Raw genomic sequence first — 25,939 nt, forward strand, 5'->3', positions numbered from 1 at the left:
AGTTTGTGCACATCAATGTGAGATTTAAAGCACAACGTGGAATGTTACTGAGGTAAGGAATGGTGATTGGACGCCTTAGTTTTGTGGTAAATTTAATTTGGCCAGAATGAGATGTCGATTGCAATTTTATTGTGTGTGATGTATTTAATATAACCTAAAACTTGCAAAGTGCGTGCTTTGATACGACACCTTGAGAGAAACAGGTTCTGGTCTTTAGTTATGTGCATATTTCTAATGTTGAAATGTTAATTGTATTTGGATTGGCAAAATTGTTGAATTATGTAATGTCAGTCAGTTGAAGTGTTGTTTTAATATAAAAGACAACTGCATCATTACAAGTGTTGCACAGTGCTACTGAGTAACGCGAAATGTTTTGGAGTGACACCCCAAATGTGATTATGCTTTTATCAATAAATTTTGTGTTGTTAATGTACTTAAACATAACATTGTGCATGACGGCCAGTATGTGCAACTGTTGATAAATTGTTTACTCCTTCCAGTAATAACGCTATATACGAGTAGTGCAGAAAGCAAGTATCAACAGCCTATTATGAAATAAACTTGGGAGGATCAAATAAATATGGAATTCTTGCTGCGGAAAAGAGATGTGCCAATAAGTTAGTGAGGGCCAAGTTTTGTATGCATGTGGATCCGGAAAATATCTGACCATCCAATGGTTTTTTGAGTGAGAATTAAATGACTGGAATGTGGAGAAAGAAATATTTGTTGAACCAGAGTGTGCAACCGGAGTTTTGTGTGAGATACAAGGAAGGTAGACATGACGAAGATCATGGCCCGAGCTGCCTATCAGTTCACCGTGCGAGCGAATGACTTTTGTTAAGTACTGTGTAATTGTATTTTGCTGATTTTGTTTGAGACAATGTTTTCTCTCATAGAGATATTTTCGCTTATGGAAATGTTGCTATCAGCATTTTGAAATAATCTTGTTTCTAAGTTTGTCTTTAATTTTGACTGTGCTAAAAATGAAGCAGATACTAGTTGTGTATGTCAGATATATTAAAATGGTGGTTGACTTGTTTTGAAGTTTTAGACACAAAGGCTGAGCTTAAAGATGTGTGTGATGTAATAATTTAATGATATGATGGGAATTGTGCTTCCTGTGGGAATATAGGTAGGCCAGATAATAAGGCTCAGTTAGTTGTGGCGTTGCAACAATAATCGTTTTCTGCATTGGTTGTTGGGGTTTGCATCTGTATTACTGTTGCGATGGAGTTTAATTTTTGAACCTTGATTGTGCGTCTGTTGTGTAGTTTATTTGTTTAAAATGATACTGGTTGTTTGTTTGATGCTGCTAATATGGGCACCTACAGTTAGCAAATATATTTTTGTAAATGAATCTCTGTTGTGGGATCTGATAACGTGTCTGTTATCATTAGCTGTGTGGAAGACCTTGCAAATGGTAGTTAGCCAGCCACTACGAAAAAATGCTAAACGTTTGCAAAGAGAATGTGGAGCTCTATTGTTGTAATTTGATGAGAACATATGAAGTCAGTCCCTGATGGAAGACATTCTTTTGACCAAGAGAAGAACTACAGAAGTGACACTGTGCTACAGGCTTTAAAGGGCAAAGCAGCTGGCAAAAAATGGAAGTAACTGAGCGACGTGTTGTTGAGGTGCAAGTGAAGAAAGACTATGAATACAGGTTACCTCCAGACGCATGGCAAGTCCCCTATCAGATACAGGTTAGTCCTGATGTATGGAGTCCCCTAAGAGATACACTGTTGTTATTTTTTTCTTTTGCAGGATTATATGTGCTGATCTTATGTTAGTTGTTAACAACCTCTTCTAGAAAAGGACAGATAATAGTAGAGAATTCAAAGTATTGGAGGAAGGTTGTAAAGTAATAGCGTCACGGCTCCTCAGTGCAGCGTAATTAACAGGAATCGTAGGCTAATGACTGTTGAGGACATACATAATGTACAATACAATTGGAAAATAGCAGTGTGTCTGCTCTGAGAGACAATGTGACTCAACTTTCTTCTAAACCGAAGAATTGTAGAATCATGGCATTTTCCATGAGCCTACATTTGGAGTGTGTATGGTGAATGCTGATGGACGACAGTGGAGGTTAGTGAGTATTTACATTATGATTGTAGATATTATCAGCATATGTCGATGAACACAGAAGAAGGTACACAGGGATGGAAAAAATGAAAAATGTGCCGTCTTGTACCAGACACAATGCTTGAATGTGAAATTTCGGAGAGAAAGCGTAGCTGTGGATATTGTTCAGAGACAACCATTATAGTGTTACGGAGTTGCATAGAAGATTTGGTTGCTTCTCAAGACACAGGCCATTGTGTTGGGTTGTATGGTTTGTGAGTATGTGTCCAGATTACTTGCAGAATAGATAGACAAGCGTAGGAGCTAAGTGAATTGTGAAGATGAACTCTATTTGTTAGTAGGTATAGTTAATAATTGAGCTTTCGGAATAGCTGAGTTCGGTTGTCATGACTTTTCCTCTTGTGCATAACATGTTGAGTATTTGATGTGTTTCTGTATGTACCATGGGCGAGTGTATTTTGTGTTGTTGTGTCTGAGTTTGTTCCGTTCATAAATTTTGAGTACATGGTGAGTGAAGAGGTCCTTTATGACAGGTACTTAGCTTAAATAAGGATGACTAATAGATACATATGTTGTGTAGTTAGAATCGATATGGGGAATAGTTGTCATACTGGGGAACGGTGTAGTTACCGGTATCTGCATTCGTGTGAAAGTGACACTGGGATAGAACAAAATGTGTTATGAAAGCATTGCTTGTGATAATTGTTTGTATGTAACGTGTCATTGGTGACGCATTTCTTGCTTTGACAGGATGAAGCAGGCTAGAGAATGTTTACCCTTTTCACCAATTCCTGCTAAGGATGTGAGCCACTCCATGCTGCGAAGCCATGGGATATGACAGAGAGGTTTACTAAGAGTTTCTGAAACTCGTTGAGAGGCAGTGTTGCATTATTACTTGGGCTGGTACCATTTACTGTTACTTGTGTATTGTTGAGGGAAATCAGTGTGCTAGAAGTAACGTATATTCAAGGCAGACATGCAAATGCGAAAAGCTTGTGCGCATCAATGTGAGATTTAAAGCACAACGTGGAATGTTACTGAGGTAAGGAATGGTGATTGGGCGCCTTAGTTTTGTAGTAAATTTAATTTGTCCGGAAGAGACGTTGATTGCAATTTTATTATGTGTGATGTATTTAATATTACCTAAAACTTGCAAAGTGCGTGATTTGATATGACACCTTGAGAGGAATACGTTCTGGTCTTTAGTTATGTGCATATTTCTAATGTTGAAATGTTAATTGTATTTGGATTGGCAAATTTGTTGAATTATGTAATGTCAGTCAGTTGAAGTGTTGTTTTAATATAAAAGACCACTGCAGCATCACAAGTGTTGCACAGTGCAACTGAGTAATGCGAAATGTTTTGGAGTGACACCCCAAATGATTATGCTTCTATCAATAAATTTTGCGTTGTTAATGTACTTAACCATAACATTGTGCATGACAGCCAGCATGTGCAACTGTTGATAAATTGTTTACTCCTTCCAGTAATAATGCTGTATATGAGTAGTGCAGAAAGCAAGTATTAAAGAGCCTATTGTGAAATAAACTTGGGAGGATCAAATAAATATGGAATTCTTTCTGCGGAAAAGAGATGAGCCAATAAGTTAGTGAGGGCCAAGTGTAGTATGCATATGGATCCGGAAAATATCCCACGAGACAATGATTTTTGGAGTGAGAATTAAATGACTGGAATGTGGAGGAAGAAATATTTGTTGAACCAGACTGTCCAACCGGAGTTCTTTGTGAGATGCAAGGAAGGTAGAAATGACTAAGATCATGGCCCGAGCTGCCTACCGGTTCACCGTGCGAGCGAATGACTTTTGTTAAGTACTGTGTAATTGTATTGGCTGATTTTGTTTGAGACAATGTTTTCTCTCATAGAGATATTTTCGCTTATGGAAATGTTGCTATCAGCATTTTGAAATAATCTTCTTTCTGAATTTGTCTTTAATTTTGACTGTGCTAAAAATGAAGCAGGTACTAGTTGTGTATGTCAGATATATTAAAATGGTGGTTGACTTGTTTTGAAGTTTTAGACACAAAGGCTGAGCTTAAAGATGTGTGTGATGTAATAATCTAATGATATGATGGGAATTGTGTTTCCTGTGAGAATATAGGTAGGCCAGGTAATAAGGCTCAGTTAGTTTTAAGTTCAGAATTTCAGTGTGGCATTGCAAAAATAATCGTTTTCTGCATTGGTTGTTGGGGTTTGCATCTGTATTACTGTTGGGATGGAGTTTAATATTTGAACCTTGATTGTGCATCTGTTGTGTAGTTTATGTGTTTAAAATGATACTGGTTATTTGTTTGCTACTGCTAATATGGGCACCTACAGTTAGCAAATATATTTTTGTAAATGATCTCTGTTGTGGGATCTGATGGCGTGTGCATTTATCATTAGCTGTGAAGAAGACTTGCAATGGTAGTTAGCCAGCAACTACGTAAAAACGCTAAACGTTTGCAAAGAGAATGTGGAGCTCTATTGTTGTAATTTGATGAGAACATATGAAGTCGGTCCCTGATGGAAGACATTCTTTTGACCAAGAGAAGAACTACAGAAGTGACACTGTGCTACAGGCTGTTAAGAGCAAAATAGCAGAACAAATAATGGAAGTAACTGAGCGACGTGTTGTTGAGGTGCAAGTGAAGAAAGACTATGAATACAGGTTACCTCCAGATGCATGGCAAGTCCCCTAACAGATACAGGTTAGCTCCTGATGTATGGAGTCCCCTAACAGGGACACTGTTGTTATTTTTTTCTTTTGCAGGATTATATGTGCTGATCTTCTGTTAGATGTTAAAAACCTCTTCTAGAAAAGTGCAGATAATAGTAGAGAATTCAAAGTATTGGAGGAAGGTTGTAAAGTAATAGCGTCATGGCTCCTCAGTGCAGAGTATTTAACAGGAAACGTAGGCTAATGACTGTTGAGGAAATACATAATGTACAATACAATTGGAAAATAGCAGTGTATCTGCTCTGAGGGACAATGTGACTCAACTTTCTTCTATACCGAAGAATTGTAGAATCATGACATTTTCCATGAGCCTACATTTGGAATGTGTATGGTGAATGCTGATGGACGACAGTGGAGGTTAGTGAGTATTTACATTATGATTGTAGATAGTATCAGCATATGTCGATGAACACAGAAGAAGGTACACAGGGATGGGAAAAATGAAAAATGTGCCGTCTTGTACCAGACACAATGCTTGAATGTGAAATTTTGGAGAGAAAGCGTAGCTGTGGATATTGTTCAGAGACAACCATTATAGTGTTATGGAGTTGCATAGAAGATTTGCTTGCTTCTCCAGACATGGGCCATTGTGACCCGTCTTTTGGCATCAGTTCAGGTTGGGATGTATGGTTTGTAAATATGTGTCCAGATTACTTGTCGAATTGGTCGACATGTGTAGGAGCTGAGTGAATTGTGAAGATGAAACTTTATTTGTTAGTAGGTATAGTTAATGATTGAGGTTTCAATATAGCTGAGTTTGCTTGACGTGACTTTCTCTTGTGCATAACACGTTGAGCATTTGATTGTTTCTGTATGTACCATGGGCGAGTGTATTTTGTGTTGTTGTGTCTGAGTTTTTTCCGTTCATAAATTTTGAGTACATGGTGAGTGAAGAGCTCCTTTATGACAGGTACTTAGCTTAAATAAGGATGACTAATAGATACATATGTTGTGTAGTTAGAATCGATATGGGGAATAGTTGTCATACTGGGGAACAGTGTAGTTACCGGTATCTGCATTCGTGTGAAAGTGACACTGGGACAGTACAAAGTGTGTTATGAAAGCATTGCTTGTGATAATTGTTTGTATGTAATGTGTCATTGGTGACGCATTTCTTGCTTTGACAGGGTGAAGCAGGCTAGAGAATGTTTACCCTTTTCACCAATTCCTGCTAAGGATGTGAGCCACTCCATGCTGCGAAGCCATGGGATATGACAGAGAGGTTTACTAAGAGTTTCTGAAACTCGTTGAGAGGCAGTGTTGCATTATTACTTGGGCTGGTACTATTTACTGTTAATTGTGTATTGTTGAGGGAAAGCAGTGTGCTAGAAGTATCATATATTCAAGGCAGACATACAAATGTGAAAAGTTTGTGCACATCAATGTGAGATTTAAAGCACAACGTGGAATGTTACTGAGGTAAGGAATGGTGATTGGACGCCTTAGTTTTGTGGTAAATTTAATTTGGCCAGAATGAGATGTCGATTGCAATTTTATTGTGTGTGATGTATTTAATATAACCTAAAACTTGCAAAGTGCGTGCTTTGATACGACACCTTGAGAGAAACAGGTTCTGGTCTTTAGTTATGTGCATATTTCTAATGTTGAAATGTTAATTGTATTTGGATTGGCAAAATTGTTGAATTATGTAATGTCAGTCAGTTGAAGTGTTGTTTTAATATAAAAGACAACTGCATCATTACAAGTGTTGCACAGTGCTACTGAGTAACGCGAAATGTTTTGGAGTGACACCCCAAATGTGATTATGCTTTTATCAATAAATTTTGTGTTGTTAATGTACTTAAACATAACATTGTGCATGACGGCCAGTATGTGCAACTGTTGATAAATTGTTTACTCCTTCCAGTAATAACGCTATATACGAGTAGTGCAGAAAGCAAGTATCAACAGCCTATTATGAAATAAACTTGGGAGGATCAAATAAATATGGAATTCTTGCTGCGGAAAACAGATGTGCCAATAAGTTAGTGAGGGCCAAGTTTTGTATGCATGTGGATCCGGAAAATATCTGACCATCCAATGGTTTTTTGAGTGAGAATTAAATGACTGGAATGTGGAGAAAGAAATATTTGTTGAACCAGAGTGTGCAACCGGAGTTTTGTGTGAGATGCAAGGAAGGTAGACATGACGAAGATCATGGCCCGAGCTGCCTATCAGTTCACCGTGCGAGCGAATGACTTTTGTTAAGTACTGTGTAATTGTATTTTGCTGATTTTGTTTGAGACAATGTTTTCTCTCATAGAGATATTTTCGCTTATGGAAATGTTGCTATCAGCATTTTGAAATAATCTTGTTTCTAAGTTTGTCTTTAATTTTGACTGTGCTAAAAATGAAGCAGATACTAGTTGTGTATGTCAGATATATTAAAATGGTGGTTGACTTGTTTTGAAGTTTTAGACACAAAGGCTGAGCTTAAAGATGTGTGTGATGTAATAATCTAATGATATGATGGGAATTGTGCTTCCTGTGGGAATATAGGTAGGCCAGATAATAAGGCTCAGTTAGTTGTGGCGTTGCAACAATAATCGTTTTCTGCATTGGTTGTTGGGGTTTGCATCTGTATTACTGTTGCGATGGAGTTTAATTTTTGAACCTTGATTGTGCGTCTGTTGTGTAGTTTATGTGTTTAAAATGATACTGGTTGTTTGTTTGATGCTGCTAATATGGGCACCTACAGTTAGCAAATATATTTTTGTAAATGAATCTCTGTTGTGGGATCTGATAACGTGTCTGTTATCATTAGCTGTGTGGAAGACCTTGCAAATGGTAGTTAGCCAGCCACTACGAAAAAATGCTAAACGTTTGCAAAGAGAATGTGGAGCTCTATTGTTGTAATTTGATGAGAACATATGAAGTCAGTCCCTGATGGAAGACATTCTTTTGACCAAGAGAAGAACTACAGAAGTGACACTGTGCTACAGGCTTTAAAGGGCAAAGCAGCTGGCAAAAAATGGAAGTAACTGAGCGACGTGTTGTTGAGGTGCAAGTGAAGAAAGACTATGAATACAGGTTACCTCCAGACGCATGGCAAGTCCCCTATCAGATACAGGTTAGTCCTGATGTATGGAGTCCCCTAAGAGATACACTGTTGTTATTTTTTTCTTTTGCAGGATTATATGTGCTGATCTTATGTTAGTTGTTAACAACCTCTTCTAGAAAAGGACAGATAATAGTAGAGAATTCAAAGTATTGGAGGAAGGTTGTAAAGTAATAGCGTCACGGCTCCTCAGTGCAGCGTAATTAACAGGAATCGTAGGCTAATGACTGTTGAGGACATACATAATGTACAATACAATTGGAAAATAGCAGTGTGTCTGCTCTGAGAGACAATGTGACTCAACTTTCTTCTAAACCGAAGAATTGTAGAATCATGGCATTTTCCATGAGCCTACATTTGGAGTGTGTATGGTGAATGCTGATGGACGACAGTGGAGGTTAGTGAGTATTTACATTATGATTGTAGATATTATCAGCATATGTCGATGAACACAGAAGAAGGTACACAGGGATGGAAAAAATGAAAAATGTGCCGTCTTGTACCAGACACAATGCTTGAATGTGAAATTTCGGAGAGAAAGCGTAGCTGTGGATATTGTTCAGAGACAACCATTATAGTGTTACGGAGTTGCATAGAAGATTTGGTTGCTTCTCAAGACACAGGCCATTGTGTTGGGTTGTATGGTTTGTGAGTATGTGTCCAGATTACTTGCAGAATAGATAGACAAGCGTAGGAGCTAAGTGAATTGTGAAGATGAACTCTATTTGTTAGTAGGTATAGTTAATAATTGAGCTTTCGGAATAGCTGAGTTCGGTTGTCATGACTTTTCCTCTTGTGCATAACATGTTGAGTATTTGATGTGTTTCTGTATGTACCATGGGCGAGTGTATTTTGTGTTGTTGTGTCTGAGTTTGTTCCGTTCATAAATTTTGAGTACATGGTGAGTGAAGAGGTCCTTTATGACAGGTACTTAGCTTAAATAAGGATGACTAATAGATACATATGTTGTGTAGTTAGAATCGATATGGGGAATAGTTGTCATACTGGGGAACAGTGTAGTTACCGGTATCTGCATTCGTTTGAAAGTGACACTGGGATAGAACAAAATGTGTTATGAAAGCATTGCTTGTGATAATTGTTTGTATGTAACGTGTCATTGGTGACGCATTTCTTGCTTTGACAGGATGAAGCAGGCTAGAGAATGTTTACCCTTTTCACCAATTCCTGCTAAGGATGTGAGCCACTCCATGCTGCGAAGCCATGGGATATGACAGAGAGGTTTACTAAGAGTTTCTGAAACTCGTTGAGAGGCAGTGTTGCATTATTACTTGGGCTGGTACCATTTACTGTTACTTGTGTATTGTTGAGGGAAATCAGTGTGCTAGAAGTAACGTATATTCAAGGCAGACATGCAAATGCGAAAAGCTTGTGCGCATCAATGTGAGATTTAAAGCACAACGTGGAATGTTACTGAGGTAAGGAATGGTGATTGGGCGCCTTAGTTTTGTAGTAAATTTAATTTGTCCGGAAGAGACGTTGATTGCAATTTTATTATGTGTGATGTATTTAATATTACCTAAAACTTGCAAAGTGCGTGATTTGATATGACACCTTGAGAGGAATACGTTCTGGTCTTTAGTTATGTGCATATTTCTAATGTTGAAATGTTAATTGTATTTGGATTGGCAAATTTGTTGAATTATGTAATGTCAGTCAGTTGAAGTGTTGTTTTAATATAAAAGACCACTGCAGCATCACAAGTGTTGCACAGTGCAACTGAGTAATGCGAAATGTTTTGGAGTGACACCCCAAATGATTATGCTTCTATCAATAAATTTTGCGTTGTTAATGTACTTAACCATAACATTGTGCATGACAGCCAGCATGTGCAACTGTTGATAAATTGTTTACTCCTTCCAGTAATAATGCTGTATATGAGTAGTGCAGAAAGCAAGTATTAAAGAGCCTATTGTGAAATAAACTTGGGAGGATCAAATAAATATGGAATTCTTTCTGCGGAAAAGAGATGAGCCAATAAGTTAGTGAGGGCCAAGTGTAGTATGCATATGGATCCGGAAAATATCCCACGAGACAATGATTTTTGGAGTGAGAATTAAATGACTGGAATGTGGAGGAAGAAATATTTGTTGAACCAGACTGTCCAACCGGAGTTCTTTGTGAGATGCAAGGAAGGTAGAAATGACTAAGATCATGGCCCGAGCTGCCTACCAGTTCACCGTGCGAGCGAATGACTTTTGTTAAGTACTGTGTAATTGTATTGGCTGATTTTGTTTGAGACAATGTTTTCTCTCATAGAGATATTTTCGCTTATGGAAATGTTGCTATCAGCATTTTGAAATAATCTTCTTTCTGAATTTGTCTTTAATTTTGACTGTGCTAAAAATGAAGCAGGTACTAGTTGTGTATGTCAGATATATTAAAATGGTGGTTGACTTGTTTTGAAGTTTTAGACACAAAGGCTGAGCTTAAAGATGTGTGTGATGTAATAATCTAATGATATGATGGGAATTGTGTTTCCTGTGAGAATATAGGTAGGCCAGGTAATAAGGCTCAGTTAGTTTTAAGTTCAGAATTTCAGTGTGGCATTGCAAAAATAATCGTTTTCTGCATTGGTTGTTGGGGTTTGCATCTGTATTACTGTTGGGATGGAGTTTAATTTTTGAACCTTGATTGTGCATCTGTTGTGTAGTTTATGTGTTTAAAATGATACTGGTTATTTGTTTGCTACTGCTAAGATGGGCACCTACAGTTAGCAAATATATTTTTGTAAATGATCTCTGTTGTGGGATCTGATGGCGTGTGCATTTATCATTAGCTGTGAAGAAGACTTGCAATGGTAGTTAGCCAGCAACTACGTAAAAACGCTAAACGTTTGCAAAGAGAATGTGGAGCTCTATTGTTGTAATTTGATGAGAACATATGAAGTCGGTCCCTGATGGAAGACATTCTTTTGACCAAGAGAAGAACTACAGAAGTGACACTGTGCTACAGGCTGTTAAGAGCAAAGTAGCAGAACAAATAATGGAAGTAACTGAGCGACGTGTTGTTGAGGTGCAAGTGAAGAAAGACTATGAATACAGGTTACCTCCAGATGCATGGCAAGTCCCCTAACAGATACAGGTTAGCTCCTGATGTATGGAGTCCCCTAACAGGGACACTGTTGTTATTTTTTTCTTTTGCAGGATTATATGTGCTGATCTTCTGTTAGATGTTAAAAACCTCTTCTAGAAAAGTACAGATAATAGTAGAGAATTCAAAGTATTGGAGGAAGGTTGTAAAGTAATAGCGTCATGGCTCCTCAGTGCAGAGTATTTAACAGGAAACGTAGGCTAATGACTGTTGAGGAAATACATAATGTACAATACAATTGGATAATAGCAGTGTATCTGCTCTAAGGGACAATGTGACTCAACTTTCTTCTATACCGAAGAATTGTAGAATCATGACATTTTCCATGAGCCTACATTTGGAATGTGTATGGTGAATGCTGATGGACGACAGTGGAGGTTAGTGAGTATTTACATTATGATTGTAGATATTATCAGCATATGTCGATGAACACAGAAGAAGGTACACAGGGATGGGAAAAATGAAAAATGTGCCGTCTTGTACCAGACACAATGCTTGAATGTGAAATTTTGGAGAGAAAGCGTAGCTGTGGATATTGTTCAGAGACAACCATTATAGTGTTATGGAGTTGCATAGAAGATTTGCTTGCTTCTCCAGACATGGGCCATTGTGACCCGTCTTTTGGCATCAGTTCAGGTTGGGATGTATGGTTTGTAAATATGTGTCCAGATTACTTGTCGAATTGGTCGACATGTGTAGGAGCTGAGTGAATTGTGAAGATGAAACTTTATTTGTTAGTAGGTATAGTTAATGATTGAGGTTTCAATATAGCTGAGTTTGCTTGACGTGACTTTCTCTTGTGCATAACACGTTGAGCATTTGATTGTTTCTGTATGTACCATGGGCGAGTGTATTTTGTGTTGTTGTGTCTGAGTTTTTTCCGTTCATAAATTTTGAGTACATGGTGAGTGAAGAGGTCCTTTATGACAGGTACTTAGCTTAAATAAGGATGACTAATAGATACATATGTTGTGTAGTTAGAATCGATATGGGGAATAGTTGTCATACTGGGGAACAGTGTAGTTACCGGTATCTGCATTCGTGTGAAAGTGACACTGGGACAGTACAAAGTGTGTTATGAAAGCATTGCTTGTGATAATTGTTTGTATGTAATGTGTCATTGGTGACGCATTTCTTGCTTTGACAGGGTGAAGCAGGCTAGAGAATGTTTACCCTTTTCACCAATTCCTGCTAAGGATGTGAGCCACTCCATGCTGCGAAGCCATGGGATATGACAGAGAGGTTTACTAAGAGTTTCTGAAACTCGTTGAGAGGCAGTGTTGCATTATTACTTGGGCTGGTACTATTTACTGTTACTTGTGTATTGTTGAGGGAAAGCAGTGTGCTAGAAGTATCATATATTCAAGGCAGACATACAAATGTGAAAAGTTTGTGCACATCAATGTGAGATTTAAAGCACAACGTGGAATGTTACTGAGGTAAGGAATGGTGATTGGACGCCTTAGTTTTGTGGTAAATTTAATTTGGCCAGAATGAGATGTCGATTGCAATTTTATTGTGTGTGATGTATTTAATATAACCTAAAACTTGCAAAGTGCGTGCTTTGATACGACACCTTGAGAGAAACAGGTTCTGGTCTTTAGTTATGTGCATATTTCTAATGTTGAAATGTTAATTGTATTTGGATTGGCAAAATTGTTGAATTATGTAATGTCAGTCAGTTGAAGTGTTGTTTTAATATAAAAGACAACTGCATCATTACAAGTGTTGCACAGTGCTACTGAGTAACGCGAAATGTTTTGGAGTGACACCCCAAATGTGATTATGCTTTTATCAATAAATTTTGTGTTGTTAATGTACATAACATTGTGCATGACGGCCAGTATGTGCAACTGTTGATAAATTGTTTACTCCTTCCAGTAATAACGCTATATACGAGTAGTGCAGAAAGCAAGTATCAACAGCCTATTATGAAATAAACTTGGGAGGATCAAATAAATATGGAATTCTTGCTGCGGAAAAGAGATGTGCCAATAAGTTAGTGAGGGCCAAGTTTTGTATGCATGTGGATCCGGAAAATATCTGACCATCCAATGGTTTTTTGAGTGAGAATTAAATGACTGGAATGTGGAGAAAGAAATATTTGTTGAACCAGAGTGTGCAACCGGAGTTTTGTGTGAGATGCAAGGAAGGTAGACATGACGAAGATCATGGCCCGAGCTGCCTATCAGTTCACCGTGCGAGCGAATGACTTTTGTTAAGTACTGTGTAATTGTATTTTGCTGATTTTGTTTGAGACAATGTTTTCTCTCATAGAGATATTTTCGCTTATGGAAATGTTGCTATCAGCATTTTGAAATAATCTTGTTTCTAAGTTTGTCTTTAATTTTGACTGTGCTAAAAATGAAGCAGATACTAGTTGTGTATGTCAGATATATTAAAATGGTGGTTGACTTGTTTTGAAGTTTTAGACACAAAGGCTGAGCTTAAAGATGTGTGTGATGTAATAATCTAATGATATGATGGGAATTGTGCTTCCTGTGGGAATATAGGTAGGCCAGATAATAAGGCTCAGTTAGTTGTGGCGTTGCAACAATAATCGTTTTCTGCATTGGTTGTTGGGGTTTGCATCTGTATTACTGTTGCGATGGAGTTTAATTTTTGAACCTTGATTGTGCGTCTGTTGTGTAGTTTATGTGTTTAAAATGATACTGGTTGTTTGTTTGATGCTGCTAATATGGGCACCTACAGTTAGCAAATATATTTTTGTAAATGAATCTCTGTTGTGGGATCTGATAACGTGTCTGTTATCATTAGCTGTGTGGAAGACCTTGCAAATGGTAGTTAGCCAGCCACTACGAAAAAATGCTAAACGTTTGCAAAGAGAATGTGGAGCTCTATTGTTGTAATTTGATGAGAACATATGAAGTCAGTCCCTGATGGAAGACATTCTTTTGACCAAGAGAAGAACTACAGAAGTGACACTGTGCTACAGGCTTTAAAGGGCAAAGCAGCTGGCAAAAAATGGAAGTAACTGAGCGACGTGTTGTTGAGGTGCAAGTGAAGAAAGACTATGAATACAGGTTACCTCCAGACGCATGGCAAGTCCCCTATCAGATACAGGTTAGTCCTGATGTATGGAGTCCCCTAAGAGATACACTGTTGTTATTTTTTTCTTTTGCAGGATTATATGTGCTGATCTTATGTTAGTTGTTAACAACCTCTTCTAGAAAAGGACAGATAATAGTAGAGAATTCAAAGTATTGGAGGAAGGTTGTAAAGTAATAGCGTCACGGCTCCTCAGTGCAGCGTAATTAACAGGAATCGTAGGCTAATGACTGTTGAGGACATACATAATGTACAATACAATTGGAAAATAGCAGTGTGTCTGCTCTGAGAGACAATGTGACTCAACTTTCTTCTAAACCGAAGAATTGTAGAATCATGGCATTTTCCATGAGCCTACATTTGGAGTGTGTATGGTGAATGCTGATGGACGACAGTGGAGGTTAGTGAGTATTTACATTATGATTGTAGATATTATCAGCATATGTCGATGAACACAGAAGAAGGTACACAGGGATGGAAAAAATGAAAAATGTGCCGTCTTGTACCAGACACAATGCTTGAATGTGAAATTTCGGAGAGAAAGCGTAGCTGTGGATATTGTTCAGAGACAACCATTATAGTGTTACGGAGTTGCATAGAAGATTTGGTTGCTTCTCAAGACACAGGTCATTGTGTTGGGTTGTATGGTTTGTGAGTATGTGTCCAGATTACTTGCAGAATAGATAGACAAGCGTAGGAGCTAAGTGAATTGTGAAGATGAACTCTATTTGTTAGTAGGTATAGTTAATAATTGAGCTTTCGGAATAGCTGAGTTCGGTTGTCATGACTTTTCCTCTTGTGCATAACATGTTGAGTATTTGATGTGTTTCTGTATGTACCATGGGCGAGTGTATTTTGTGTTGTTGTGTCTGAGTTTGTTCCGTTCATAAATTTTGAGTACATGGTGAGTGAAGAGGTCCTTTATGACAGGTACTTAGCTTAAATAAGGATGACTAATAGATACATATGTTGTGTAGTTAGAATCGATATGGGGAATAGTTGTCATACTGGGGAACGGTGTAGTTACCGGTATCTGCATTCGTGTGAAAGTGACACTGGGATAGAACAAAATGTGTTATGAAAGCATTGCTTGTGATAATTGTTTGTATGTAACGTGTCATTGGTGACGCATTTCTTGCTTTGACAGGATGAAGCAGGCTAGAGAATGTTTACCCTTTTCACCAATTCCTGCTAAGGATGTGAGCCACTCCATGCTGCGAAGCCATGGGATATGACAGAGAGGTTTACTAAGAGTTTCTGAAACTCGTTGAGAGGCAGTGTTGCATTATTACTTGGGCTGGTACCATTTACTGTTACTTGTGTATTGTTGAGGGAAATCAGTGTGCTAGAAGTAACGTATATTCAAGGCAGACATGCAAATGCGAAAAGCTTGTGCGCATCAATGTGAGATTTAAAGCACAACGTGGAATGTTACTGAGGTAAGGAATGGTGATTGGGCGCCTTAGTTTTGTAGTAAATTTAATTTGTCCGGAAGAGACGTTGATTGCAATTTTATTATGTGTGATGTATTTAATATTACCTAAAACTTGCAAAGTGCGTGATTTGATATGACACCTTGAGAGGAATACGTTCTGGTCTTTAGTTATGTGCATATTTCTAATGTTGAAATGTTAATTGTATTTGGATTGGCAAATTTGTTGAATTATGTAATGTCAGTCAGTTGAAGTGTTGTTTTAATATAAAAGACCACTGCAGCATCACAAGTGTTGCACAGTGCAACTGAGTAATGCGAAATGTTTTGGAGTGACACCCCAAATGATTATGCTTCTATCAATAAATTTTGCGTTGTTAATGTACTTAACCATAACATTGTGCATGACAGCCAGCATGTGCAACTGTTGATAAATTGTTTACTCCTTCCAGTAATAATGCTGTATATGAGTAGTGCAGAAAGCAAGTATTAAAGAGCCTATTGTGAAATAAACTTGGGAGGATCAAATAAATATGGAATTCTTTCTGCGGAAAAGAGATGAGCCAATAAGTTAGTGAGGGCCAAGTGTAGTATGCATATGGATCCGGAAAATATCCCACGAGACAATGATTTTTGGAGTGAGAATTAAATGACTGGAATGTGGAGGAAGAAATATTTGTTGAACCAGACTGTCCAACCGGAGTTCTTTGTGAGATGCAAGGAAGGTAGAAATGACTAAGATCATGGCCCGAGCTGCCTACCAGTTCACCGTGCGAGCGAATGACTTTTGTTAAGTACTGTGTAATTGTATTGGCTGATTTTGTTTGAGACAATGTTTTCTCTCATAGAGATATTTTCGCTTATGGAAATGTTGCTATCAGCATTTTGAAATAATCTTCTTTCTGAATTTGTCTTTAATTTTGACTGTGCTAAAAATGAAGCAGGTACTAGTTGTGTATGTCAGATATATTAAAATGGTGGTTGACTTGTTTTGAAGTTTTAGACACAAAGGCTGAGCTTAAAGATGTGTGTGATGTAATAATCTAATGATATGATGGGAATTGTGTTTCCTGTGAGAATATAGGTAGGCCAGGTAATAAGGCTCAGTTAGTTTTAAGTTCAGAATTTCAGTGTGGCATTGCAAAAATAATCGTTTTCTGCATTGGTTGTTGGGGTTTGCATCTGTATTACTGTTGGGATGGAGTTTAATTTTTGAACCTTGATTGTGCATCTGTTGTGTAGTTTATGTGTTTAAAATGATACTGGTTATTTGTTTGCTACTGCTAATATGGGCACCTACAGTTAGCAAATATATTTTTGTAAATGATCTCTGTTGTGGGATCTGATGGCGTGTGCATTTATCATTAGCTGTGAAGAAGACTTGCAATGGTAGTTAGCCAGCAACTACGTAAAAACGCTAAACGTTTGCAAAGAGAATGTGGAGCTCTATTGTTGTAATTTGATGAGAACATATGAATTCGGTCCCTGATGGAAGACATTCTTTTGACCAAGAGAAGAACTACAGAAGTGACACTGTGCTACAGGCTGTTGAGAGCAAAGTAGCAGAACAAATAATGGAAGTAACTGAGCGACGTGTTGTTGAGGTGCAAGTGAAGAAAGACTATGAATACAGGTTACCTCCAGATGCATGGCAAGTCCCCTAACAGATACAGGTTAGCTCCTGATGTATGGAGTCCCCTAACAGGGACACTGTTGTTATTTTTTTCTTTTGCAGGATTATATGTGCTGATCTTCTGTTAGATGTTAAAAACCTCTTCTAGAAAAGTACAGATAATAGTAGGGAATTCAAAGTATTGGAGGAAGGTTGTAAAGTAATAGCGTCATGGCTCCTCAGTGCAGAGTATTTAACAGGAAACGTAGGCTAATGACTGTTGAGGAAATACATAATGTACAATACAATTGGATAATAGCAGTGTATCTGCTCTGAGGGACAATGTGACTCAACTTTCTTCTATACCGAAGAATTGTAGAATCATGACATTTTCCATGAGCCTACATTTGGAATGTGTATGGTGAATGCTGATGGACGACAGTGGAGGTTAGTGAGTATTTACATTATGATTGTAGATATTATCAGCATATGTCGATGAACACAGAAGAAGGTACACAGGGATGGGAAAAATGAAAAATGTGCCGTCTTGTACCAGACACAATGCTTGAATGTGAAATTTTGGAGAGAAAGCGTAGCTGTGGATATTGTTCAGAGACAACCATTATAGTGTTATGGAGTTGCATAGAAGATTTGCTTGCTTCTCCAGACATGGGCCATTGTGACCCGTCTTTTGGCATCAGTTCAGGTTGGGATGTATGGTTTGTAAATATGTGTCCAGATTACTTGTCGAATTGGTCGACATGTGTAGGAGCTGAGTGAATTGTGAAGATGAAACTTTATTTGTTAGTAGGTATAGTTAATGATTGAGGTTTCAATATAGCTGAGTTTGCTTGACGTGACTTTCTCTTGTGCATAACACGTTGAGCATTTGATTGTTTCTGTATGTACCATGGGCGAGTGTATTTTGTGTTGTTGTGTCTGAGTTTTTTCCGTTCATAAATTTTGAGTACATGGTGAGTGAAGAGGTCCTTTATGACAGGTACTTAGCTTAAATAAGGATGACTAATAGATACATATGTTGTGTAGTTAGAATCGATATGGGGAATAGTTGTCATACTGGGGAACAGTGTAGTTACCGGTATCTGCATTCGTGTGAAAGTGACACTGGGACAGTACAAAGTGTGTTATGAAAGCATTGCTTGTGATAATTGTTTGTATGTAACGTGTCATTGGTGACGCATTTCTTGCTTTGACAGGGTGAAGCAGGCTAGAGAATGTTTACCCTTTTCACCAATTCCTGCTAAGGATGTGAGCCACTCCATGCTGCGAAGCCATGGGATATGACAGAGAGGTTTACTAAGAGTTTCTGAAACTCGTTGAGAGGCAGTGTTGCATTATTACTTGGGCTGGTACTATTTACTGTTACTTGTGTATTGTTGAGGGAAAGCAGTGTGCTAGAAGTATCATATATTCAAGGCAGACATACAAATGTGAAAAGTTTGTGCACATCAATGTGAGATTTAAAGCACAACGTGGAATGTTACTGAGGTAAGGAATGGTGATTGGACGCCTTAGTTTTGTGGTAAATTTAATTTGGCCAGAATGAGATGTCGATTGCAATTTTATTGTGTGTGATGTATTTAATATAACCTAAAACTTGCAAAGTGCGTGCTTTGATACGACACCTTGAGAGAAACAGGTTCTGGTCTTTAGTTATGTGCATATTTCTAATGTTGAAATGTTAATTGTATTTGGATTGGCAAAATTGTTGAATTATGTAATGTCAGTCAGTTGAAGTGTTGTTTTAATATAAAAGACAACTGCATCATTACAAGTGTTGCACAGTGCTACTGAGTAATGCGAAATGTTTTGGAGTGACACCCCAAATGTGATTATGCTTTTATCAATAAATTTTGTGTTGTTAATGTACTTAAACATAACATTGTGCATGACGGCCAGTATGTGCAACTGTTGATAAATTGTTTACTCCTTCCAGTAATAACGCTATATACGAGTAGTGCAGAAAGCAAGTATCAACAGCCTATTATGAAATAAACTTGGGAGGATCAAATAAATATGGAATTCTTGCTGCGGAAAAGAGATGTGCCAATAAGTTAGTGAGGGCCAAGTTTTGTATGCATGTGGATCCGGAAAATATCTGACCATCCAATGGTTTTTTGAGTGAGAATTAAATGACTGGAATGTGGAGAAAGAAATATTTGTTGAACCAGAGTGTCCAACCGGAGTTTTGTGTGAGATGCAAGGAAGGTAGACATGACGAAGATCATGGCCCGAGCTGCCTACCAGTTCACCGTGCGAGCGAATGACTTTTGTTAAGTACTGTGTAATTGTATTTTGCTGATTTTGTTTGAGACAATGTTTTCTCTCATAGAGATATTTTCGCTTATGGAAATGTTGCTATCAGCATTTTGAAATAATCTTGTTTCTAAGTTTGTCTTTAATTTTGACTGTGCTAAAAATGAAGCAGATACTAGTTGTGTATGTCAGATATATTAAAATGGTGGTTGACTTGTTTTGAAGTTTTAGACACAAAGGCTGAGCTTAAAGATGTGTGTGATGTAATAATCTAATGATATGATGGGAATTGTGCTTCCTGTGGGAATATAGGTAGGCCAGATAATAAGGCTCAGTTAGTTGTGGCGTTGCAACAATAATCGTTTTCTGCATTGGTTGTTGGGGTTTGCATCTGTATTACTGTTGCGATGGAGTTTAATTTTTGAACCTTGATTGTGCGTCTGTTGTGTAGTTTATATATAAAAACAAAGATGAGGTGACTTACCGAACAAAAGCGCTGGCAGGTCGATAGACACACAAACAAACACAAACACACACACAAAATTCAAGCTTTCGCAACAAACTGTTGCCTCATCAGGAAAGAGGTAAGGAGAGGGGAAGACGAAAGGAAGTGGTGATGTCTGCTTGTGTCTGTATGTGTGGATGGATATGTGCGTGTGTGCGAGTGTATACCTGTCCTTTTTTCCCCCTAAGGTAAGTCTTTCCGCTCCCGGGATTGGAATGACTCCTTACCCTCTCCTTAAAACCCACTTCCTTTCGTCTTCCCCTCTCCTTACCTCTTTCCTGATGAGGCAAGAGTTTGTTGCGAAAGCTTGAATTTTGTGTGTGTGTTTGTGTTTGTTTGTGTGTCTATCGACCTGCCAGCGCTTTTGTTCGGTAAGTCACCTCATCTTTGTTTTTATATATAATTTTTCCCACGTGGAATGTTTCCTTCCATTATATTGATGTGTAGTTTATGTGTTTAAAATGATACTGGTTGTTTGTTTGATGCTGCTAATATAGGCACCTACAGTTAGCAAATATATTTTTGTAAATGAATCTCTGTTGTGGGATCTGATAACGTGTCTGTTATCATTAGCTGTGAGGAAGACCTTGCAAATGGTAGTTAGCCAGCCACTACGAAAAAATGCTAAACGTTTGCAAAGAGAATGTGGAGCTCTATTGTTGTAATTTGATGAGAACATATGAAGTCAGTCCCTGATGGAAGACATTCTTTTGACCAAGAGAAGAACTACAGAAGTGACACTGTGCTACAGGCTTTAAAGGGCAAAGCAGCTGGCAAAAAATGGAAGTAACTGAGCGACGTGTTGTTGAGGTGCAAGTGAAGAAAGACTATGAATACAGGTTACCTCCAGACGCATGGCAAGTCCCCTATCAGATACAGGTTAGTCCTGATGTATGGAGTCCCCTAAGAGATACACTGTTGTTATTTTTTTCTTTTGCAGGATTATATGTGCTGATCTTCTGTTAGTTGTTAACAACCTCTTCTAGAAAAGGACAGATAATAGTAGAGAATTCAAAGTATTGGAGGAAGGTTGTAAAGTAATAGCGTCACGGCTCCTCAGTGCAGCGTATTTAACAGGAATCGTAGGCTAATGACTGTTGAGGACATACATAATGTACAATACAATTGGAAAATAGCAGTGTGTCTGCTCTGAGAGACAATGTGACTCAACTTTCTTCTAAACCGAAGAATTGTAGAATCATGGCATTTTCCATGAGCCTACATTTGGAGTGTGTATGGTGAATGCTGATGGACGACAGTGGAGGTTAGTGAGTATTTACATTATGATTGTAGATATTATCAGCATATGTCGATGAACACAGAAGAAGGTACACAGGGATGGAAAAAATGAAAAATGTGCCGTCTTGTACCAGACACAATGCTTGAATGTGAAATTTCGGAGAGAAAGCGTAGCTGTGGATATTGTTCAGAGACAACCATTATAGTGTTACGGAGTTGCATAGAAGATTTGGTTGCTTCTCAAGACACAGGCCATTGTGTTGGGTTGTATGGTTTGTGAGTATGTGTCCAGATTACTTGCAGAATAGATAGACAAGCGTAGGAGCTAAGTGAATTGTGAAGATGAACTCTATTTGTTAGTAGGTATAGTTAATAATTGAGCTTTCGGAATAGCTGAGTTCGGTTGTCATGACTTTTCCTCTTGTGCATAACATGTTGAGTATTTGATGTGTTTCTGTATGTACCATGGGCGAGTGTATTTTGTGTTGTTGTGTCTGAGTTTGTTCCGTTCATAAATTTTGAGTACATGGTGAGTGAAGAGGTCCTTTATGACAGGTACTTAGCTTAAATAAGGATGACTAATAGATACATATGTTGTGTAGTTAGAATCGATATGGGGAATAGTTGTCATACTGGGGAACGGTGTAGTTACCGGTATCTGCATTCGTGTGAAAGTGGCACTGGGATAGAACAAAATGTGTTATGAAAGCATTGCTTGTGATAATTGTTTGTATGTAACGTGTCATTGGTGACGCATTTCTTGCTTTGACAGGATGAAGCAGGCTAGAGAATGTTTACCCTTTTCACCAATTCCTGCTAAGGATGTGAGCCACTCCATGCTGCGAAGCCATGGGATATGACAGAGAGGTTTACTAAGAGTTTCTGAAACTCGTTGAGAGGCAGTGTTGCATTATTACTTGGGCTGGTACCATTTACTGTTACTTGTGTATTGTTGAGGGAAATCAGTGTGCTAGAAGTAACGTATATTCAAGGCAGACATGCAAATGCGAAAAGCTTGTGCGCATCAATGTGAGATTTAAAGCACAACGTGGAATGTTACTGAGGTAAGGAATGGTGATTGGGCGCCTTAGTTTTGTAGTAAATTTAATTTGTCCGGAAGAGACGTTGATTGCAATTTTATTATGTGTGATGTATTTAATATTACCTAAAACTTGCAAAGTGCGTGATTTGATATGACACCTTGAGAGAAATACGTTCTGGTCTTTAGTTATGTGCATATTTCTAATGTTGAAATGTTAATTGTATTTGGATTGGCAAATTTGTTGAATTATGTAATGTCAGTCAGTTGAAGTGTTGTTTTAATATAAAAGACCACTGCAGCATCACAAGTGTTGCACAGTGCAACTGAGTAATGCGAAATGTTTTGGAGTGACACCCCAAATGATTATGCTTCTATCAATAAATTTTGCGCTGTTAATGTACTTAACCATAACATTGTGCATGACAGCCAGCATGTGCAACTGTTGATAAATTGTTTACTCCTTCCAGTAATAATGCTGTATATGAGTAGTGCAGAAAGCAAGTATTAAAGAGCCTATTGTGAAATAAACTTGGGAGGATCAAATAAATATGGAATTCTTTCTGCGGAAAAGAGATGAGCCAATAAGTTAGTGAGGGCCAAGTGTAGTATGCATATGGATCCGGAAAATATCCCACGAGACAATGATTTTTGGAGTGAGAATTAAATGACTGGAATGTGGAGGAAGAAATATTTGTTGAACCAGACTGTCCAACCGGAGTTCTTTGTGAGATGCAAGGAAGGTAGAAATGACTAAGATCATGGCCCGAGCTGCCTACCAGTTCACCGTGCGAGCGAATGACTTTTGTTAAGTACTGTGTAATTGTATTGGCTGATTTTGTTTGAGACAATGTTTTCTCTCATAGAGATATTTTCGCTTATGGAAATGTTGCTATCAGCATTTTGAAATAATCTTCTTTCTGAATTTGTCTTTAATTTTGACTGTGCTAAAAATGAAGCAGGTACTAGTTGTGTATGTCAGATATATTAAAATGGTGGTTGACTTGTTTTGAAGTTTTAGACACAAAGGCTGAGCTTAAAGATGTGTGTGATGTAATAATCTAATGATATGATGGGAATTGTGTTTCCTGTGAGAATATAGGTAGGCCAGGTAATAAGGCTCAGTTAGTTTTAAGTTCAGAATTTCAGTGTGGCATTGCAAAAATAATCGTTTTCTGCATTGGTTGTTGGGGTTTGCATCTGTATTACTGTTGGGATGGAGTTTAATTTTTGAACCTTGATTGTGCATCTGTTGTGTAGTTTATGTGTTTAAAATGATACTGGTTATTTGTTTGCTACTGCTAATATGGGCACCTACAGTTAGCAAATATATTTTTGTAAATGATCTCTGTTGTGGGATCTGATGGCGTGTGCATTTATCATTAGCTGTGAAGAAGACTTGCAATGGTAGTTAGCCAGCAACTACGTAAAAACGCTAAACGTTTGCAAAGAGAATGTGGAGCTCTATTGTTGTAATTTGATGAGAACATATGAAGTCGGTCCCTGATGGAAGACATTCTTTTGACCAAGAGAAGAACTACAGAAGTGACACTGTGCTACAGGCTGTTAAGAGCAAAGTAGCAGAACAAATAATGGAAGTAACTGAGCGACGTGTTGTTGAGGTGCAAGTGAAGAAAGACTATGAATACAGGTTACCTCCAGATGCATGCCAAGTCCCCTAACAGATACAGGTTAGCTCCTGATGTATGGAGTCCCCTAACAGGGACACTGTTGTTATTTTTTTCTTTTGCAGGATTATATGTGCTGATCTTCTGTTAGATGTTAAAAACCTCTTCTAGAAAAGTACAGATAATAGTAGAGAATTCAAAGTATTGGAGGAAGGTTGTAAAGTAATAGCGTCATGGCTCCTCAGTGCAGAGTATTTAACAGGAAACGTAGGCTAATGACTGTTGAGGAAATACATAATGTACAATACAATTGGAAAATAGCAGTGTATCTGCTCTGAGGGACAATGTGACTCAACTTTCTTCTATACCGAAGAATTGTAGAATCATGACATTTTCCACGAGCCTACATTTGGAATGTGTATGGTGAATGCTGATGGACGACAGTGGAGGTTAGTGAGTATTTACATTATGATTGTAGATATTATCAGCATATGTCGATGAACACAGAAGAAGGTACACAGGGATGGGAAAAATGAAAAATGTGCCGTCTTGTACCAGACACAATGCTTGAATGTGAAATTTTGGAGAGAAAGCGTAGCTGTGGATATTGTTCAGAGACAACCATTATAGTGTTATGGAGTTGCATAGAAGATTTGCTTGCTTCTCCAGACATGGGCCATTGTGACCCGTCTTTTGGCATCAGTTCAGGTTGGGATGTATGGTTTGTAAATATGTGTCCAGATTACTTGTCGAATTGGTCGACATGTGTAGGAGCTGAGTGAATTGTGAAGATGAAACTTTATTTGTTAGTAGGTATAGTTAATGATTGAGGTTTCAATATAGCTGAGTTTGCTTGACGTGACTTTCTCTTGTGCATAACACGTTGAGCATTTGATTGTTTCTGTATGTACCATAGGCGAGTGTATTTTGTGTTGTTGTGTCTGAGTTTTTTCCGTTCATAAATTTTGAGTACATGGTGAGTGAAGAGGTCCTTTATGACAGGTACTTAGCTTAAATGAGGATGACTAATAGATACATATGTTGTGTAGTTAGAATCAATATGGGGAATAGTTGTCATACTGGGGAACAGTGTAGTTACCGGTATCTGCATTCGTGTGAAAGTGACACTGGGACAGTACAAAGTGTGTTATGAAAGCATTGCTTGTGATAATTGTTTGTATGTAACGTGTCATTGGTGACGCATTTCTTGCTTTGACAGGATGAAGCAGGCTAGAGAATGTTTACCCTTTTCACCAATTCCTGCTAAGGATGTGAGCCACTCCATGCTGCGAAGCCATGGGATATGACAGAGAGGTTTACTAAGAGTTTCTGAAACTCGTTGAGAGGCAGTGTTGCATTATTACTTGGGCTGGTACTATTTACTGTTACTTGTGTATTGTTGAGGGAAAGCAGTGTGCTAGAAGTATCATATATTCAAGGCAGACATACGGATGTGAAAAGTTTCTGCACATCAATGTGAGATTTAAAGCACAACGTGGAATGTTACTGAGGTAAGGAATGGTGATTGGACGCCTTAGTTTTGTGGTAAATTTAATTTGGCCAGAATGAGATGTCGATTGCAATTTTATTGTGTGTGATGTATTTAATATAACCTAAAACTTGCAAAGTGCGTGCTTTGATACGACACCTTGAGAGAAACAGGTTCTGGTCTTTAGTTATGTGCATATTTCTAATGTTGAAATGTTAATTGTATTTGGATTGGCAAAATTGTTGAATTATGTAATGTCAGTCAGTTGAAGTGTTGTTTTAATATAAAAGACAACTGCATCATTACAAGTGTTGCACAGTGCTACTGAGTAATGCGAAATGTTTTGGAGTGACACCCCAAATGTGATTATGCTTTTATCAATAAATTTTGTGTTGTTAATGTACTTAAACATAACATTGTGCATGACGGCCAGTATGTGCAACTGTTGATAAATTGTTTACTCCTTCCAGTAATAACGCTATATACGAGTAGTGCAGAAAGCAAGTATCAACAGCCTATTATGAAATAAACTTGGGAGGATCAAATAAATATGGAATTCTTGCTGCGGAAAAGAGATGAGCCAATAAGTTAGTGAGGGCCAAGTTTTGTATGCATGTGGATCCGGAAAATATCTGACCATCCAATGGTTTTTTGAGTG

At 38.0% G+C, this 25,939-nt stretch overlaps 1 long non-coding RNA gene across 2 annotated transcripts; it reads left to right on the plus strand.

The window, feature by feature from the left end:
* The first annotated feature begins 8,107 nt into the window (after positions 1-8,107).
* LOC124804607 lies at positions 8,108-25,212 on the plus strand. Of its 2 annotated transcripts, XR_007017353.1 has the most exons (4): positions 8,108-9,316; positions 15,208-15,499; positions 21,898-22,189; positions 25,012-25,212. It is a non-coding gene; the product is annotated as an uncharacterized LOC124804607 (long non-coding RNA). The 2 variants fall into 2 exon arrangements; XR_007017352.1 differs by lacking the exon at positions 25,012-25,212 and having other exon boundaries at positions 21,898-22,537.
* The last annotated feature ends 727 nt before the right edge of the window (positions 25,213-25,939 follow it).

This window comes from Schistocerca piceifrons, chromosome 7, assembly GCF_021461385.2.
Source record: "Schistocerca piceifrons isolate TAMUIC-IGC-003096 chromosome 7, iqSchPice1.1, whole genome shotgun sequence".
Lineage (NCBI taxonomy): Eukaryota > Metazoa > Arthropoda > Insecta > Orthoptera > Acrididae > Schistocerca > Schistocerca piceifrons.